The following is an 18,025-nucleotide window of genomic DNA, read 5'->3' as shown; positions in this document are numbered from 1 at the left end:
ATTGGAGATCATAAATCTACAACTGGATGGATATATACACTGGCTGGAGGAGCAATTTCTTGGAAGAACAAGAAACAAACATGCATTACTCTTTCGACCATGGAATCGGATTTCGTGGCTCTCGCTTCTGCTGGTCAAGAAGCAGAGTGATTGAGGGATCTTCTATTGGAAATTCCGTTGGCAAAAGACAATGTTTCAAAGGTAATGATACATTGCGATAGCCAAGCCACTTTAGCAAGAGCATTCAACAAAGTGTATAATGGAAAATATAGGCATATAGATCTTAGACATTCGTTCGTAAGAAAATTTATTAAGGATGAAATCATTTCTCTCACCTATATACGAACAAGCTATAATTTGGTCGATCCATTTACTAAGCCATTAGCCAAGGACTTAGTAAAAACAACCTTGAGAGGTATAGAGTTGAAACTCCTTGAGTAAGAGTTCTGACAACGGCAACAACCCAAACTTACGTTAACAGAAAATTAACCTCAAGATTCAATGGGTAACAACAAGTCGATGATTTGGATAGCCGTCAAAATTTTTGTGATAATGTTGACCTTAAAACGAGGGTTGAGTTTTATTCCAAACTCTTAATGAAGTTCATAATCGAGGAAAACTATCTCATGGAAAAGGATACAACATGAACTTCACCTATGTGAATTTCGAGATGGTATCGTCTCAAAGTGAGACTTGGAGTTTCTCTCATGAAAAATTCATGAAACAGGATAGCATATGGGCATAAATAAGTGCTAAGCGAGATATGTAGGGGAAGAACCTTTAAAAATGGTGTGTCAGGTAACACCGGTCTAATCATATGGATTAATGATTTAAAAGCATTGCTACCTAATATTCCAATTAAGCTCTGCGTTTTCCTCACTAAGGTTAAGTTTAAAAAAGATACCTAACTGTATTAACACTCTTTATATCTCATTTTGTGGAATTAGTTTTTGTCATTATTAGAAGGGATAAATAACATTCACCCCCCTGCCATATGGGCGAGTTTTGAGTTTGCCCCCTATTAAATTTTTTTGTTAGATTCCCCCCTTATAAAACACAGATTCCATTTCTGGAACCCCCTATTCCCTTGTTTGGCTGACTGGGCGGCTGACTAGGCGTGAGAATCTCTTGTTTGTTTGGCTGAATCTCTTGTTTGGCTGGGAATCTCTTGTTTGTTTGGCTGAATCTCTTGTTTGGCTGGATATCTTTATAGAATATTAATTCTAAAAAATGGTCTCCATAGGAATTGAACCCAAGACCCTTAGTACAAGCAACAAATACCCAACCACTACACCAACACATTTCATTTGTTTTATATGTAATTATAACATTTTTTTGTTTTATATATATTAACGTTTTTTTTTTGTTTTTTTGTTTTTTTAAATTGTTTTTTTTGTTTTAAAACGTTAATATAATATATATATTAATGTTAGAAAAAATGTTGCTTATTAACGTTTTTTTATAACGTTTTTTATAATGTTTTTTTATAACAATTTTTTATAACGTTTTTTTATAACATTTTTTGTAATATTTTTTTATAATGTTTTTTTTATAAAGTTTTATTTTACTCAGTATATAACGTTTTTTTATATAACATTTTTTTTATATTGTATTTTTTAAACATTTATATTGTTTTTTAATAAATGTTTATTAGTTTATAAAAAATGTTAGTTTATAAATAAAATGTTTGTTAGTTTTTAAAAACATTAGTATACAATTAGGATAATATTTAATTAACTGTATATATTATATAAACTAATATTTGTTATATACTATTTAATTAACTGTATTTAATTATATATATAACATTTTATTTTTTTCATATACTGTTAATATATATATATATATATATATATATATATATATATTATTTTATTTTTTTTAATTTTAATAAATAACATTTTATATATATAACATTTTATTTTTTTAATATACTGTTAATATATATAACATTTTATAAAATTAATATAATTAAATATTAAAAAACCGTTAATAATTATAATTAATAAGATTAAAACTTTAACAATACAATTAATAAGAAAAATGTTAATTTTAAAATTATTGAGTAATATTAATTTATAAATTCCTAACAAATATTAACGTTTTATATTTTTTATATAAATATTAACGTTTTAAATTTATAATATATATTAAAATTATATATATTAGCTATAATATATATTAACGTTTTATATATATTAGCTATAATATATATCTTAATATAATACTAAATATACAGTATATACCTTTAAGTTTCATAAAATAACACAATTGACATAGTGGCCTAGTGGTTGTGGTAAGTTGGTGTTATTTGACTTGGGGGGACTGGGTTCGAGCCCTATGTTGGCCAAATTTTAGAAATCTGCATTTTCTAATTTTTCCAAACTTGCCAAGTCGCCAGCCACATGGATGCCAAGTCACCGGATTCTCTATGCCCAGTCAGCCAAACAAGGGAATAGGGGGTTCCAGAAATGGAATCTGTGTTTTATAAGGGGGGAATCTAACAAAAAAATTTAATAGGGGGCAAACTCAAAACTCGCCCATATGGCAGGGGGGTGAATGTTATTTATCCCTTATTAGAACAAGTGGGGTATTGTTGGAAATTATGAACATTAATTGCAATGAGTGTTGTTCCAAAATAACAAAATGGGAAATTGATTTAATGGCAATAAATTAATTGTAAGTAGTCCCACATAGAAAGTGGAAAAAACATTAAAAGCATTTATAAAGTCCTTGAAACATTAAACTCACCAAAGAAGCAAAAGAGGATAAGGTGCCACTTGGATATATATGATGGTCCCAAGCATTATGGCACTTGTCACAACTAAACAACCTCTCGTTGGTGTCGCCACCAGCAACACCGGCTCCGGGCTTGAACCCACGCCCTCATAAAAAATGTCAGATACAATGCATCATAGTAGGAAAAGGCACATGAGAAACCATGGGCATGGAGTCATTGGATAAAAACCACCTACAAAGGTATGTACTAAGGGCTTATTGTACCTGTACAACTAGTTCTACAAAGTTCCGAGAATCTACGATCCTCCTTCGGATATTACCGGCCTACACAACTGCTTGTGGGTGCCAATAGTATTCTCAAGAAATCGTCTGAGTGTAGCATCGCATGATAATTGGTTCAAGTCTGCACTTGAACTGTTTTTGCACTACATCCTAAAAGGCTAAGATGGAATAAAGGGTTCTAATGGCTTTTCAACATCTCAGGACACTCAAAATTGAAAGTAATAATGTTGTTACGATTGCTCTTAGAAACAAGTACTACCTTCCATGAGGCCTCCACTTATTGGGGTTTCATCATATGTTGCTCATGTTTAGGACTGGTCCAGACATGCAGCTATTGATCATACCACCATCCTATCTCATATTGCAATGAAGTTCGGGTTAGGACTTATCTCACCACACATGTATCACCCAAACAACCATATAAACAGATATATATATATATATATATATATATATATATATATATGTGTGTGTGTGTGTGTGTGTGTGTGTAAAGAATATAGCAAACAAAAAGGAAATCACATAAACACACAGATAAATAAAACATGCTAAACCCACTTAGGGAAATTCCCCAGCAGAGTCGCCACTTTTCTGTAGCGCCGAAAAAATCATGAGATTAAGCTATTGATTAACTTAACTCACACAAGCAAGAGTCTCCATCGAACTTTATTGTTTCCAAGAGGAGAAAGGGAAAAAAATGATAAAACCCACAAAGAGAAATATGGATACGGAGGTGGGTTATGCAAGGGGAAGGTGTGAAGTGATATGTGATTTGATGGTTTGAAGGTGATATGCGATCTGAACGAAAAGGATGAATTGTGTAATTAGTTATGATCTGTAAAAAGTATTGTTGTTATGGTTTGTGTAAAAGATGGTGAAGGATCGGATGAGGAATGAAGATTATGAATGGACTCTGAAGGTGTTAATTAGTGGAGTAAAAGTTTAACAAAGTTTTTTTATTGGAGGAATCATTGAGTTTCAAATTCAGCAGAGTTTTCTTAGCACTTTTCTTCCCCCCTAAAGTTTGGTTTAAATTATTGTTAACAAATTTTTGTCCAAGAGAAATGAACAAAGACACTTTGTCCCATGATGACGGACTTTTCATATTCCTCCTGGTTAATAATGTCTGAGTCAATTTATCCCTAACTATCTTCAATTATTTACAAGACTCAGTTGCTCTTTCCAAAAGTCAACATAAATCCAACATACCTTTTGGAAGAGTTATGTCTGAACTTTTTTATAAGGCAGGAATTGTTGGAATAGTTTGAATAAATGGACCGGAGAATGGCCTTTTAGAGAAAATATTTAAAGTATTTGATGGGTGAATGGGGTTGTTGTAACGCCCGTTTTTTATTTAAGTATTTTATTTAATTGTGTGCTATGTGATTTAGTTAATTATTGTGTGTTAATTAGGTGCTTATGAGATGTTGTGCTAATGGTTGGGTTTTAGTAATAAATAAAATAAGTTAGAGAAGCTTTTAGTTATTGGGCTTGAGTTAGCATTAGTAAGTGAGGGGTGTTAGTCATAGCCTATTAGTAATTTAAGATAGTAAGGGTTTAACTAAAACAAGGTTTTTAGAGAAAATAGAAATTAGAAGCTCATTTGGGATTTTGGTGAAAGAAGAGAAGAGGAGAATCTTAAGGTTGAAGATAGAGTTGGCTTCAATCCAAAACCTAAGGTAAGGGTGGGATTCTTCCATGCTAAAGGGATGTATGATGATGTTTAGGGTGGGTTGGATTGTATGTTGAACCATGGATTGTCTTTGTGTAGAAATGTTAGGGTTTATGAACAAAATGCATGAATTTGTGATTAGAAATGTGTTTTGATTGATGTTTGATGATAGATGATGATAGATTTCGTGTTTATACATGTTTAATTGCTGTTCAGAATGAGTTTTGGGTGAGGGAAGGGTGATTATGCAGGTCTATTACTGTTATCGTTTTTCTGCAAAATCGCGCTTCCGCTAAGCGGACGTGGGACCGCTAAGCGGATGTTATTCTATCTGGAAAAATAAAAAAGGCTCGCTAAGCGGAGCCAGTCCGCTAGGCAGGAGCCTGTTTCGTAAAAAGCTTCTACCTATCGTCGCTTGCAGGCCGCTAAGCGGATCCTGTTTCACAAAACTGGTTCAAACCTTGAATTGATGTATCTTTTGAACCGTAACTTGTTTTTAATTGCCGTTTGAACCTCCATGAAGCTTTAATCAATGTGTTTCCAATGAATATGATTTGAAAACCCTTAAACATCTTTTTGAAACCTTTTCTTGGATTGAATTTTTGGATGTTGTGATTGTTGTTGTGGCATGAAACATTGTTGTATGATGATGCAACATAGCGACGTGATTGTGAAGGAATGAGTTACTACAAAAGTAATGATGTTTAGTCGATGATTGGACGATGTTGTCGTACGTTGTGAATATGTGTTTTGTGGATGTGCCTTATTGTGTCGCATCCATTGCATAAGTGTCCTTTAGCCTGAGAATGGTAACGACTATTAGCCTGAGAGATGGCAACGACTATTAGCCTGAAAGATGGCAAAGACTATGGCCCAATGGCAATGATTGAGATGGGAGTTTTTCTCCGAATGGTACCACATGCATTTGCATAAGTTGAGTCACATTTGAATTGCATTTGATGTTGTTTTGAATGTGTGTTTGATGTGATGTGATGATGAGAGGTTATTGTGATGTATTGAACTCATAATTGTGAATGGAATATGTTGTCGTACTTGTTTATTGACATGGTTACCGTTTTATAAGGTGTTTGAATGATGAGAATTGTTGGTAACATGTTATGTGGTGAGAAGTGGTGATATATGTGTGATCTTTACTATGCTTTGAATATTATCATACGTGTCTTTATAATGAATGATATCTCACCCCTTCTGTTTGAATGTTACCCTCCTTTGGTAACGTGCAGGTAACAACGTGGAGTAGCCGTTTACCTATTAGTTCGTGTCGGTGTGTCTATGCTCTGATACGTAGCTCTCAGGGGACGTCTAGTTTGCTCTAATGATGTCGTGTTTTATCATCGTTGTTTTCTCGTTTCTTGTATTATGTATGGATATGATTATTTCTCTTGGATTATGTTGTTACCTCTTTGTGAGATATGTTGGATTGGTCGATTGCCATGATCAGCGTAAATGAGATATTTTGGTTTATGTTGGTAATGAATTCCGTTGTGATGTTTCTAAGTTGTTTGGATTGAATGACGAATGAGTTATGAGTTTTACTCCGATGCATGTGCTATGTATTTATGGATTATGAACATGTTTATGAATTGTTTTAATTCGAAATTGTGACGCCTCAAATATTGATGTTCATTTTGAGACTTTTATACTCTAATTTTCCTGTATATCTGCGGGGTAGATTTGGGGTGTTACATTTGTTGTCCGTGTTGTTGTTGTTTTCTGACTATCCTCCTTTAAGTGTATCGTTTATGTACTCTTGTTTCCTTTCAATGAATAAATGTTTATTTCTTGTTATTCGCCCTTCTTCCATATTCTCGTTTTGTTAATAACGTGTGCTGACATCAACTAATGTTCGTTTCCATGAAGTTATCCCGAACATTTATGGAAAAAAAATTGTTTTGTCTTTTAAAGTCTTTTTTATTTCTGACAAAGGGGGAGAAAGAGTTATGATTTTGATGGTACCTAATCTCAGAATCTTAAGCCTAAACATGATATAATGCTTTTGTTTCTAACCATATGTTTAATGTTTGATTCAAGAACTTGGTGAAAGTTCACTGGTTTTCATAGATAGATTATTTGACTATCAGAAGATTATCATTTGGCATCAAGATCTAAAGATTTGGCATCAGAAGAATTTATCAAGACGCGTGAATAATGCTGTGATGAGCTAAGCATCTATGAACATTGTATTTGTTAGAAGTTGTGAACTTTCAAAAACAAATCCTGCTCTGATACTATGAATACTTCAGAAGTTATGAACCTTCTGAATAAAGTAGTTTTTACCTACGCTCTAATACAATGCATGTTTGCTCTGATACAATGTGTGTTTAAGAAGTTGTGAACTTCCTGAAAATATGGTTAAATCAAGCTCTGACACCCCACAGTGTTTAGAAGTTGTAAATTGTCTGAAAGTAAGGTAATCGTATTTTGATAACACATATTGTTCAGAAGTTGTGAACTTTCTGAAAGTATGGTGATCAGACTCTAACGCTTCGAAAGTTATGAACTTTCTGGAAGCATGACAAGGTTAATCTATTACTAAGCATTTTTAAGAAATTGTGAACTGTCTGAAAGAATGTCAATGTATGCTATGGCAACATTTGCTTCTATTCCACAAAGTTGTTCAGAAGTTGTAAATTGTTTGGAAGTTTTTATAACCAGGTTCTGATAAACCAGACTCTGATACTTCAGAAGTTGTGAACTTTCTGAAAGTGTAATATGTTTGCTCTTATTTTGGTATCGTTTAGAGGTCGTGAACCTTCTGAAAACATGGTCTAAAAACATGGTCTAAAAGACATGGTCTAAGACGTGGTCTAAGACATGGTCAAAAGACATAATCTAAGACTTGGTCTAAGATATGGTCATAAGACAAGATCTACGACATCGTCTAAGACATGGTTAGAAGAAATGTCCAAGGAAATGGTCAGTCAGGAAACGGTTCAGGTGTTGAACCTTTTGATGACATGATGTTTTGCACCTTCTGGTGGCATGATCAAGTTTCTGGAAGAACCAAGGTTCTAGTTTCGATGTTTGATACGAGGCATCAAGACAGTTACTAAACAGGTTATGATACTCATAGTGTTTTGATAGTAAGTTAGGTTCTGACATGAAGACCATGCAGTTCTAGTTAGACTCTGATGAGACATCAATGGGGAGGTACTCCTTCTCTATGTTACTTTCTCTACTGCAAAATTTATTTTGTGAGTCTTGGGCTCAGAGGGAGACTCTGAACAAGTATAAATGAATTTTGGGTATTAACATATTTAGGGGGAGCTGGTTAGCTTTTTTGAATTTGAGTTTTATGGTGATTACCTTGTATGAATTGTTATATCAAAATACATGGTTTTGTCATCATCAAAAAGGGGGGTAATGTAGGAACAAGATTGGTTATGCATTTGGCCTTGCATTTCGATGATAACTTTACATGTTATCTTAGAGAACAATTGTGTACTCTAGTGGTATCCGTATAGTGTGTAGCTTTTACTAAATAGGTTATGAATATGGTAAGAAGGCGTGTGACGTCATTAGATTCTAAACTCAACACTCTGGAAGAATACGTGGGATGTGTTAGAAGTTAAGTCAAGATTCTAGAATGCTTCTTCTGCAACGATTCTAAGAAACGTTAGTACAAGAGCTTCTGATTGTGACTTTGCAAGGAAGCTTTAGAGGCCTTCTAAAGCTTTACTTCTGTAGTCCTAAGTTCTGAAGTTACTGAAGACAAGGTTCTGCTGAAAAAATTCTGAAGATCTGAAGACATTACTTCTGAAAACCAAGTGCTGAAGACTCTGAAGACAATTTTCTGCTGAACAGGTTCTGAAGACTCAAAGACTTAGGTTAAAGAAGACTCAAGTTCTGATCCTTCTACAACATGCTTCAATCAACATACAATCAGAAGTCTATAAGGATATAGAAGACAAAGATCAAGAATGGCTTGAGTGAGATGGTAAGTATAAAAGTACAAAGTACACTGTGACCTCTACTCTTATAGGGTGGCGTAAAGAAAATCCTATTTGTAGTTGTTATCTACCATTCCACCATGACCATTAGGAACATTAAAGCTGGATTTTTGTTTTCTATTATACCCTCCAACAGATATATTTCTTCAGCTATAAAAGGAAGACTTGGATGAATTTGAAATCAACTAATCAATTCTACAAAACTACACCAAAGCGTTGCGCAAACTCTGTTGAGATATTCTTTGTATAGTTTTGTATTTTTAGCAAGGAACTTTTGTTCATATCTAGCTTTCAACAACTTTAGATGTTATCAACTAATTATAAGCATCTATGTATACACATCTTTGTAATCAACGGTTGTTGATAAGTTCCTTGAGAGACTAGGTTTAATTAGGATTCTCAAGAAGACTGTAGTTGCGGTCATAATGGTTTGTCAATAAGGATCAACAGACTTGTTGAGGTTATTAGTGATCGTACCTGATCAGGAGAATCGTCAAGGCCTGCTCGGATGCTGGTCTTCGTGAAGTGAAGGGGGGGGTGTACCTGCAAGGTACTCCGATGCCAAAGTGAGTAGATGAGCAAAGGAGAGCAAGTACTAGCTAAGGTTAGAAGAGAATTGAATACCTGACCCTCTAGTCAAAGAGGGTATATATAGCCCCCAGCGCTGGGCCATGATCTCGCTATTGGGTTGGATTCCCAAGCCCAACTAGGAGACTGCCAGGTTTCCTGGGCGGAAATATCGGAGGTGCGCGTACGCCCTCTGTCCTGGTTAACCACTCCGAAGTCCAAGGGAAGACGCGGTCTTTTAGGAGCCACGTGGGATCCGAGTTATTCGGAGGATTGGATATGAAAGAGCCCTGCGCGGAGGAGGGTCCTCGGCAAGGATGACGTCCGGGGGAGAGTTAACGTCGAGCAAGGTCGTCCGCTCCGGGTAGGGTGTTAGTGCCGAGCAAGGCGTGTCGGGAAGGCAATGAACTATTCATGGGCCTCTGGGGCTTATTGGGCCGAAAGCGGTGTTGGGCCTAGCCTTGGCCCAGTCCAGAACAGGAGCCCCCCAAGTCGGAGTTTTCTGGTTAAGAAGCTGTGACTTTGCTTCTACGCTCGGACCCCAATTCTCGTGGTTGCTCGGTGAATCGGTCCTTGTTACACAGACGCGCTCGGAGGAAAATCCAGTGGTGGGCGAAACGTCGCGCGTGGGAAGCACGCGCTGACGTGGCATAGGCAATGATGGCCTAGGGTCTAGGAGGCGGCGCCTGTCAGGAGAGGTGACGCTTCGCCTTCCGAGCCTTCTTCCTATAAAAGGGGGCGAATTCTCTCATATGGGAGTTTTCCTTTCTCTGTTTATCTGCTCGGCTTCGATCAAGGGTTCCTCGGAGAATAATTTCCCAGCTCGTTCATCATATCAAGATCGTTGCCTAGCGAAGGATTCTCCTCGGCCATCCTCATCATGTCTGCAAGTAAGTTCGTTTAGCCTGTCGTTGCTTTACTATTTTTCATAGGATTTGTGTTTCGCTTTCGAGGTCTTCGCCATCGCCATCCTCCCCGGGTTATCCAAGCGATGCCCGGGGGTCAGCGTGGGTTGGCAGGCCGGAGTACGTTGGCGTTAAACTGCTTAAGATAAGCTTTCCCGTTGTCGTGTCATCTGTGAGTCCTCGGCTGACGAGCGTTGTTCCTCGATGGGGGTTTGGCCGGGGGCTCTGCTGCTCCTGCTCTACCCTTTCGCTTGCCTTGCGGTGGAAGGGTGGATTTGATGGACTATCGAATTCACTTCTCCCTTCTGCGTGCAGGTGAATCAGATTCGAGTGCTACCTCAAGATCCGGCTCGGACACCGACTCGACGACCAGTGACTCCGACAGCTCGACGGCAACTAGTTCCGACGTCGAAATTATTGAGGAAGATGGCACTCCCTCGGCCGAAGGCGCTCACACGGGATCCCCTGGTTCGGATGCCGAGGGAGGGGTTTCCCCTATGCCGTTATTCAGTTATGAACATATCGTTGCGCCCGATTGGATAGCCGAGGAGGCTCTATCTGTTGTTTCTCGGTACACCGCGTCTCTGGACGGGGCGTTTACAGAAATTGAGGTTCTGGGGGAAGGCGATCCGCCCAATTACCAAGTAGGTTGCCCGTCTCCGGACGAACGCATATGCTCTCGGTTTGCCGGGGACGGTTTTGCGATGTACGATTACGTGTTTAGGGAGCTCGGCTTCCGGTTACCTTTCTCTGGTTTTCAAGTTTCAGTTATGGCGTTTCTATCTCTGGCGCCGTCCCAAATTCATCCGAATGCTTTTGCTTTTATGCGGGCATTCGAGATTGTTTGTGATTATTTGGGTATAGGCGCAACGTCTGCGTTGTTCGGAAGATGTTTTCGTGTTCAACGGCAGGCGTCAAACGGGCGGTACAGCTGGGTTTCGTTCAGGAACGCCGAGCGTAAACTCTTCGGAATGTATACTGATTCCGTGAAGGGTTTTAAGGATCGATACTTCGTTGTCCGCCCCCTAAGTCCAACGGCCTACTCTTCGGTGTCGGATATGGTGGCCGAGCGGGATGCCGAGGGGGAGATAGTGAGGGATGAACATGGGCAGGAAGTAAGGGAGTTCTGCACGACGTTTCCGTTTTTCTGGTGGAAGGGTCATTTTGCGTCTCCTCCGAAATACTATGCTTGGGAGGACGATGATTTGGATGATCAAGACCGGGAGTCATACTCGGTCCTCTGCAAATACGTAGATAGTTTTACTATGTCTCGTTGGGTGACGAGGAATGGGGATCCCGTATTGAACGAGGACGGGGTGCCGATCGCGGAGCAGCGCCCTATTAATACCAAGGCTTTGCTAGCTTGTCGGACTCCCGAGGAGACCCGGACGTTGTTAGGTTGTGTCCATTCACCTTGCTTTGTGATCTCTGTCCGGTATTTTGCTAACTTGTTTATTTTTTCTTTGCAGAGGCTATGCCGGAGAAGGAGGATAATATCCTGAAACAGGCTTTGGATGCGAGGAAGAATCAGAAGAAGAAGAACCAGGGAACCGGAGCTGGAGAGAACTCAGGCTCGGCGGGCTCTCCTCACAAGAGTCATGTCGACGAGAGGTCTTCCAAGAGATCTCGTCCTTCCGAGGGGGGACGTCCAGATCAGTCGAACCTAGGTCCCGGGCGCGCCTTCGTGTTGCCCCCTTGCTACAAGGATGGAGGCTATTTCGAGAAGTTCCCCTTGGTTGCCTCACCGGACGAAGCTCGTCGGATCAGTGATATGGACACCCCGTCCCTTCAGAAACAGTTGGCGTGCGACAGTGCCGCCGTGATGAGGGTCTTGGGGATGGCCCAAGTGTTGGCCAGTGGAGGTTCGGGCTCGACCGAGGCCCTGAAGGAGGCCGAGGCGGCTAAGAAGGTGGCCGAGGACAAGGTGAAGGCCATGGAGACCGAGCGCAAGGAGTTGAGGAAGAAGGTCGACGCGGCCCTGAAGCAGAAAGACGCGGAGGTTGCGGCTGAGAAGAAGAAGCTGGCTGACCTTCGACTTGAATGGGCTCCCTCGGCTGACGAGTCGCCGGATGTGGCAGCTCTAAAGTCTAGGGCTGAGTTTGTGGAGAAGATAGAAAGCCTGAAGATAAGTCTGGCCGACATGGCCGACGTCGGTTTCGAGCGTGCTCTTAACCAGCTGAGGCTTCTGAACCCTGGTTTGAAGGAGGATAATGTCGGGCTCTCTTCGAGGATCGTGGAGGGCGTGTTGGTGCCTGAGTCCCCGGGGAGCGAAGAGTAGAAAGTGTAGTTCCGGGCCTGCGTGTCCGTCTTTCTCGGCCTGCGTGCCATTCTTTTTGTTGGGCTATGCCCGGATAATTTTTGGGGCCTGCGTGCCCGGCAATGATTGTAACTTTTGACATCGCCGGCCAATTTGGTCGGCAGCTTTAATGTTTTGTAGCTTCGCTTGTCTATATTCGTTTACTCGCTCCTTTAAAATATTATCGTTGTATGCTCGTATTTTGATAACACTTCTTGGTGCTCGGAAACCGGGGTGTCTTTTCCATACTTAGGATTTTTTCGCTTTTAGCCGGCTACGCTCGGGCATGCCGGGGATCTGCTTATGTCTGAATTTCACTGTCGCATGTTTGCATTGCTGTGTTTTGATGATTACGGGATCCGCTCGGGTATTCCGGGGACCTATCTGATGATTAGAATTTTGAGTAAGGACGATGCTCGGCTTAGATAGGTTGCCCGGGCGTGTTGAGTACGGTCCGGGTGCGCAGAGCAGGTGTGCGCTTTTAGCGGGTACGAGACCATGTTTATGGCCAAGTTCTCGCGGCGTGAACGATCCCATCGCGAGCTGGGGTTCTGCCACTCAGGTACTTCCGCGGAGGGTCTAGGTGTAGAGTCTTCCGCGTGGTCGGTTTTCCCATTTCGTGGGAGGATCCGACCGTTGCTGTCGTGGAGTTCCCGTGTTCGTACCGATGACGCGGGTTCCTTCCCGGCTTGCACCTGTGCGGGATGCAGGTCTCCGGGGGTGTTAGGTCGAGTCTAACTGTGATAACGTCTGAGTTTTTCAGCGTTCCAAGGCCGAGCAAGTTTTACTCCGAGGAGATCTTCAAGGTAGTAGGCGCCGTTCTCGGTTTTATCGTAAACTCGGTATGGGCCTTCCCAGTTCGGGGCTAGTTTACCCTCGCGCGAATCTTTCATATTTCTGCGGAGCACTAGGGCGCCGACTTCGAATTCGCGCTTGGTGACTTTGGTGTTGTAGCGGAGAGCTATCTGTTGTTTTAATTTTGCTTCTCGGAGGGACGATCCCGTGCGGATCTCCTCGACCATGTCGAGTTCTTCCCTCATAGCTTCGTTATTGAGCTCTTCTTCGAGGGGTGCCTCGGTGCGCCGAGAAGGTTCTCGGATTTCCACGGGGATCACGGCTTCGGTGCCGTAGGTTAATCTGAATGGGGTCTCACCTGTGCTCGAATGGGGGGTTGTTCGGTACGCCCAGAGTACACTATGAAGTTCTTCGACCCAAGCTTTCTTGGCTTCGCCGAGCCTTCTCTTTAGTCCCCGGAGGATGACTCGGTTAGCCGCCTCGGCCTGCCCGTTCGTCTGAGGATGCTCGACCGAGGTGAAGTGTTGTTTCGTGCCGAGCTTGGCCACAAACTCTTGAAACTTTCTATCGGTGAACTGGGTGCCATTGTCGGTGATTATGGCTTGAGGCACCCCGAATCGGGCGAGTATGTTTCGTTTGTAGAAACGGAGCACGTTTTGAGACGTGATTTTGGCGAGCGCCTCGGCTTCTATCCATTTCGTGAAGTAGTCGACGGCGACCACCAGATATTTATTCTGGTACGAGCCGACCGGGAATGGTCCGAGGAGGTCCATTCCCCAGGTGGAGAAAGGCCATGGTGACGATAGAGATTTAAGCTCGTTAGGGGGAGCCAAGTGCATGTCGGCGTGACGCTGGCATTTGTCGCATTTACGGACATGCTCTTTGGCATCTTGTTGCATGGTCGGCCAGTAGTAGCCGGCTCTGAGGGCTTTCCTCACGAGTGATCGGCCGCCGAGATGCTGGCCATTGATCCCTTCATGGAGTTCTTGGAGTATCTCAGATGCTTGCGAGGTGTCGACACACTTAAGGAGAGGGATGGAGAAGCCTCGCCGGTATAGTTTGTCCTCCATGACCGTGTACGAGCAGGCTCGTCTCTTGATAATTGAAGCTTCCTTCGCGTCGGCGGGTAGTTCGTCTTTGGTGAGGAAGTTATATACCGGGGTCATCCAGCAATGGTCGTCCCCGATAGCGAACACTTGCGGAGCTTGCGCGTTTTTGCTTATGCTCGGTCTGGGTAAGATTTCCTGGATTACCGACTTGTTTCCACCTTTCTTTCTTGTACTCGCGAGTTTAGACAATATGTCGGCTCGCGAGTTATGCTCCCGGGGAATGTGCTCGACGTTTACTTTTGAGAATTTTTTCATTTTTTCCCTGACGAGAGTGAGATATTCGGCCAGTGTGTCGTTCTTTGCTTGGTAATCGCCGCTAACTTGAGACGCGACGAGTTGGGAGTCGGTATAGATCATGACTTCGCGAGCGCCCACGTCCTCGGCAAGGCGTAGGCCTGCCAGGAGAGCCTCGTATTCGGCCTGGTTGTTTGACGTGGCGAAGGACAAGACCAAGGATACTTCGATGACGAGCCCCTCGTCGCTTTCTAGGATTATTCCGGCCCCGCTCCCCGAGTTGCTTGAGGCTCCATCTACGAAGATGGTCCATTTGTTTTCGGTGGGAGCCGGGCCGCTAGAAATTGAGGTCATCTCGGCAATGAAATCGGCGAGCGTCTGAGCTTTAAGCGCCTTTCTTCCCTCGTATTGGATATCGAATTCGGATAGCTCGAGGGACCATCTTAGCATCCTCCCGGCCATGTCTGGTCGGCTGAGGAGTTGCTTAATGGGTTGGTCTGTCCGGACGACAATGGTGTGGGCGAGGAAATAGTATCTCAGCCTCCTCGCGGCCGTTATTAGGGCCAACGCAACTTTCTCTATCTGCTGATATCGGGCCTCGGGCCCTTGTAGGGCTTTGCTCGTGAAGTATACGGGCTTCTGTCCGTCTTCCGTTTCTCGGATTAAGGCCGCGCTGACTGCCTCGTTCGAGACAGCCAGGTAGAGATATAGGGTCTCGTTGCCATCCGGTCGGGATAAGACGGGCGGTTTGGAAAGTACCTGTTTGAGGTGAGATAATGCCCGTTCGCACTCATCGGACCATTCGAAGGTCGCCTCTTTCCGAAGCAACTTAAAGAATGGGAGGGCATGCTGGGCGGATTTTGCGACGAAGCGGGATAGTGCTGTGAGCATCCCATTTAGTACTTGGATAGATTTTTTATTGTTAGGGGTAGGAAGTTCTGAGAACGCTCGGCATTTATCCGGGTTGGCTTCTATTTCTCGTTCGGTTAGGTAGAATCCGAGGAACTTGCCCGCCCGTACTCCGAAAGTGCACTTCTCTGGGTTAAAACGCATCTTGCAGGATCTGGCCTGCTCGAACACCCGTTCGAGATGTGCCGTGTGGTCGTCGTCTTCTCGAGATTTGACGATCATGTCGTCCATATATACCTCGAGGGTGTCGCCGATCTCTCCCCGGAAAACCTTGTTCATCATCCGCTGGTACGTGGCTCCGGCGTTCTTGAGTCCGAAGGGCATTACGTTGTAGTAATAATTGCCTGACTCGGTCATGAATGCCGTGCATTGCTTGTCGCTTCTCGCCATGGGGATTTGATTGTAACCTGAATAAGCATCCATAAACGATAATAATTTATAGCCGGCCGAGTTGTCGACCAGCCTATCAATATTAGGCAATGGGTATGCATCTTTGGGGCATGCCCGGTTAACATCAGTATAATCAACGCACATTCTCCATTTTCCATTAGATTTTTTGACTAGTACAACGTTTGAGAGCCAAGTTGAATACTTGGCCTCGGAAATAAAATTTGCCTCTAAGAGGTCTTTTACAGCTTTCTCGGCAGCCTCCGCTTTCTCGGGAGACTGCCGACGCCTACGTTGAACTACTGCTTTTGCGGTCGGATTGATGGAGAGTGTGTGGCAGGCGACCTCAGGGTCGAGTCCGGGCATCTCTGCTGCGCTCCAGGCGAATAAGTCGGCGTTGTTCCTCAGGCAAGCTATGAGTTGCTTCCTCGGTGTATCCGGGATGTTCTTGCCGATCTTCACAGTCTTGTCGGGGTTGTCACCCAGAGGAACGAGCTCGAAGTCCCCGTCTGGAATGGGCCGGATAGGGTGAGCTGTCTTCGGCTGCGGTTCTTCGCCATTCTTCAGCTCCTCTTCTGTGAAACGAGCGTCGAGGTCGACTGAGCTGACGTCTGTTGTCGTCTGCCGATCTTCAGGAGGGGATTTGTCCTCAGCCCTTGGTTTTTTGTTGGAGCTGGAGGGTGGGGAGATCAGCTCCAGTCCCTTTACTGATGCGTCGAATATCCTCCTAGCAGCTTCGATGTCGGCATTGACTGTGACTACTCGTCCTCTCTTCGTATAGAACTTCATCTTCAAGTGAACGGTTGAGGGGACGGCAGTGAGTTCGGCCAAAGTGGGGCGCCCGATGATGCAGTTGTAGAGGGTCTTGCAGTCTATCACCAAGAACCGTGTCTTGACTTGCCTGGAAGCTTCCCCCTCCCCGAAGGAGACGAGCAGTTCGACGTAACCCCACGGCTTCGTGGTTGACCCGTTGAATCCTTGGAGGTCGGATCCCACGTAAGGAGTGAGATGTGAGTCGTCCAGCTGTAGGGTTTGGAAGAGGTGGGAGTACATGATGTCGACCGAGCTTCCTTCGTCGACCAGGACCCGTCGGACGTCGAAGTTCGCCATCCTTGCTCGCACGAGCAGTGGGATTGTGGCGTTCGGAGCGCCGCCGGGTAGCTCCTCCAAGTAGAAAGTGATCGGTTCTGACCTCCCTTTGAACCTCCTCAGGGTCGGGGTCAGGTCCGTGGTGGCGCTGATCAATTCGTCGAACTTCCTTTTCACGGAGCCGATTGTGAGGGAGCCAGGGTCCCCGCCGTTGGATATCAGCATTGCTGTCGGGAACCCTTCCCAGACGCTAAGGGCAGATGTCACTCCGACCGAGGGTATGAAGTCTTCTGGTCGGGTGACGGATAGTGCCACCTGCAGCGGCCTGGCATTCGGTGAGTTGCCCTCGTCGGAGCTCCGACGGTCCTTCCTTCTGGGAGGGTCTCCTCTCTTTGTGTACTTAGAAAGGTGACCCTCTTTGATCAGTGTCTCGATGGCGTCCTTCAGGTGTATGCACTCGTCCGTCAGGTGCCCGTGGCTCTTGTGATACTTGCAGTATTTGGACTTGTCGGTCCCCGGCCGGGAGGGATTCGGCTTCGGGGGCCTGATGTTGGAGTTTCTGAACTCGGCGTTTATGCACTCGGCCAGGATCTTCTCCCGTGAAACTTTCAGGGGGGTATAGTCGTTGAAGCGCCCTGCTGGCCCTCTGCGCTCCTTTGTGTCGCGGGACCTGTCGTCCCTCTTTCTTTCGTTTGCTCGGGGCGCGGCGGACGGGTCTTGGCTCGAGCTCCGAGTAACGCCATTTCCCCTTGATGCTTTGACTGCGGCCGCTTCGCCTTCCTCGAAGGAGATGAAAGCCTGCGCCCTTTTCAAGATGGCGTTCATAGATCGCATTTTTTCGATCTTTATCGCTTTCCTGAATTCGCTGCCGGGGAGGAGCCCTCGCTCGAGGAGATACCTTTTCATGTAGTCGGTTGTCTCCACTTGGACGGCCTCCTTGTTGAATCTGTCGAGGTAGTCTCGGAGAGGCTCGTCCGTCCCTTGGACTACAGCTTCGAGGTTTGCCTCTGATTTCGGCTGACGGCGGGAAGCAGTGAAGTGACTCAGAAAGAGTTCCTTGAGCTCGGCCC

The sequence above is a fragment of the Vicia villosa genome, unplaced genomic scaffold (assembly GCF_029867415.1).
Source record: "Vicia villosa cultivar HV-30 ecotype Madison, WI unplaced genomic scaffold, Vvil1.0 ctg.000970F_1_1_3, whole genome shotgun sequence".
In the NCBI taxonomy this organism is placed as follows: domain Eukaryota; kingdom Viridiplantae; phylum Streptophyta; class Magnoliopsida; order Fabales; family Fabaceae; genus Vicia; species Vicia villosa.
This window is presented reverse-complemented; position numbering follows the sequence as displayed.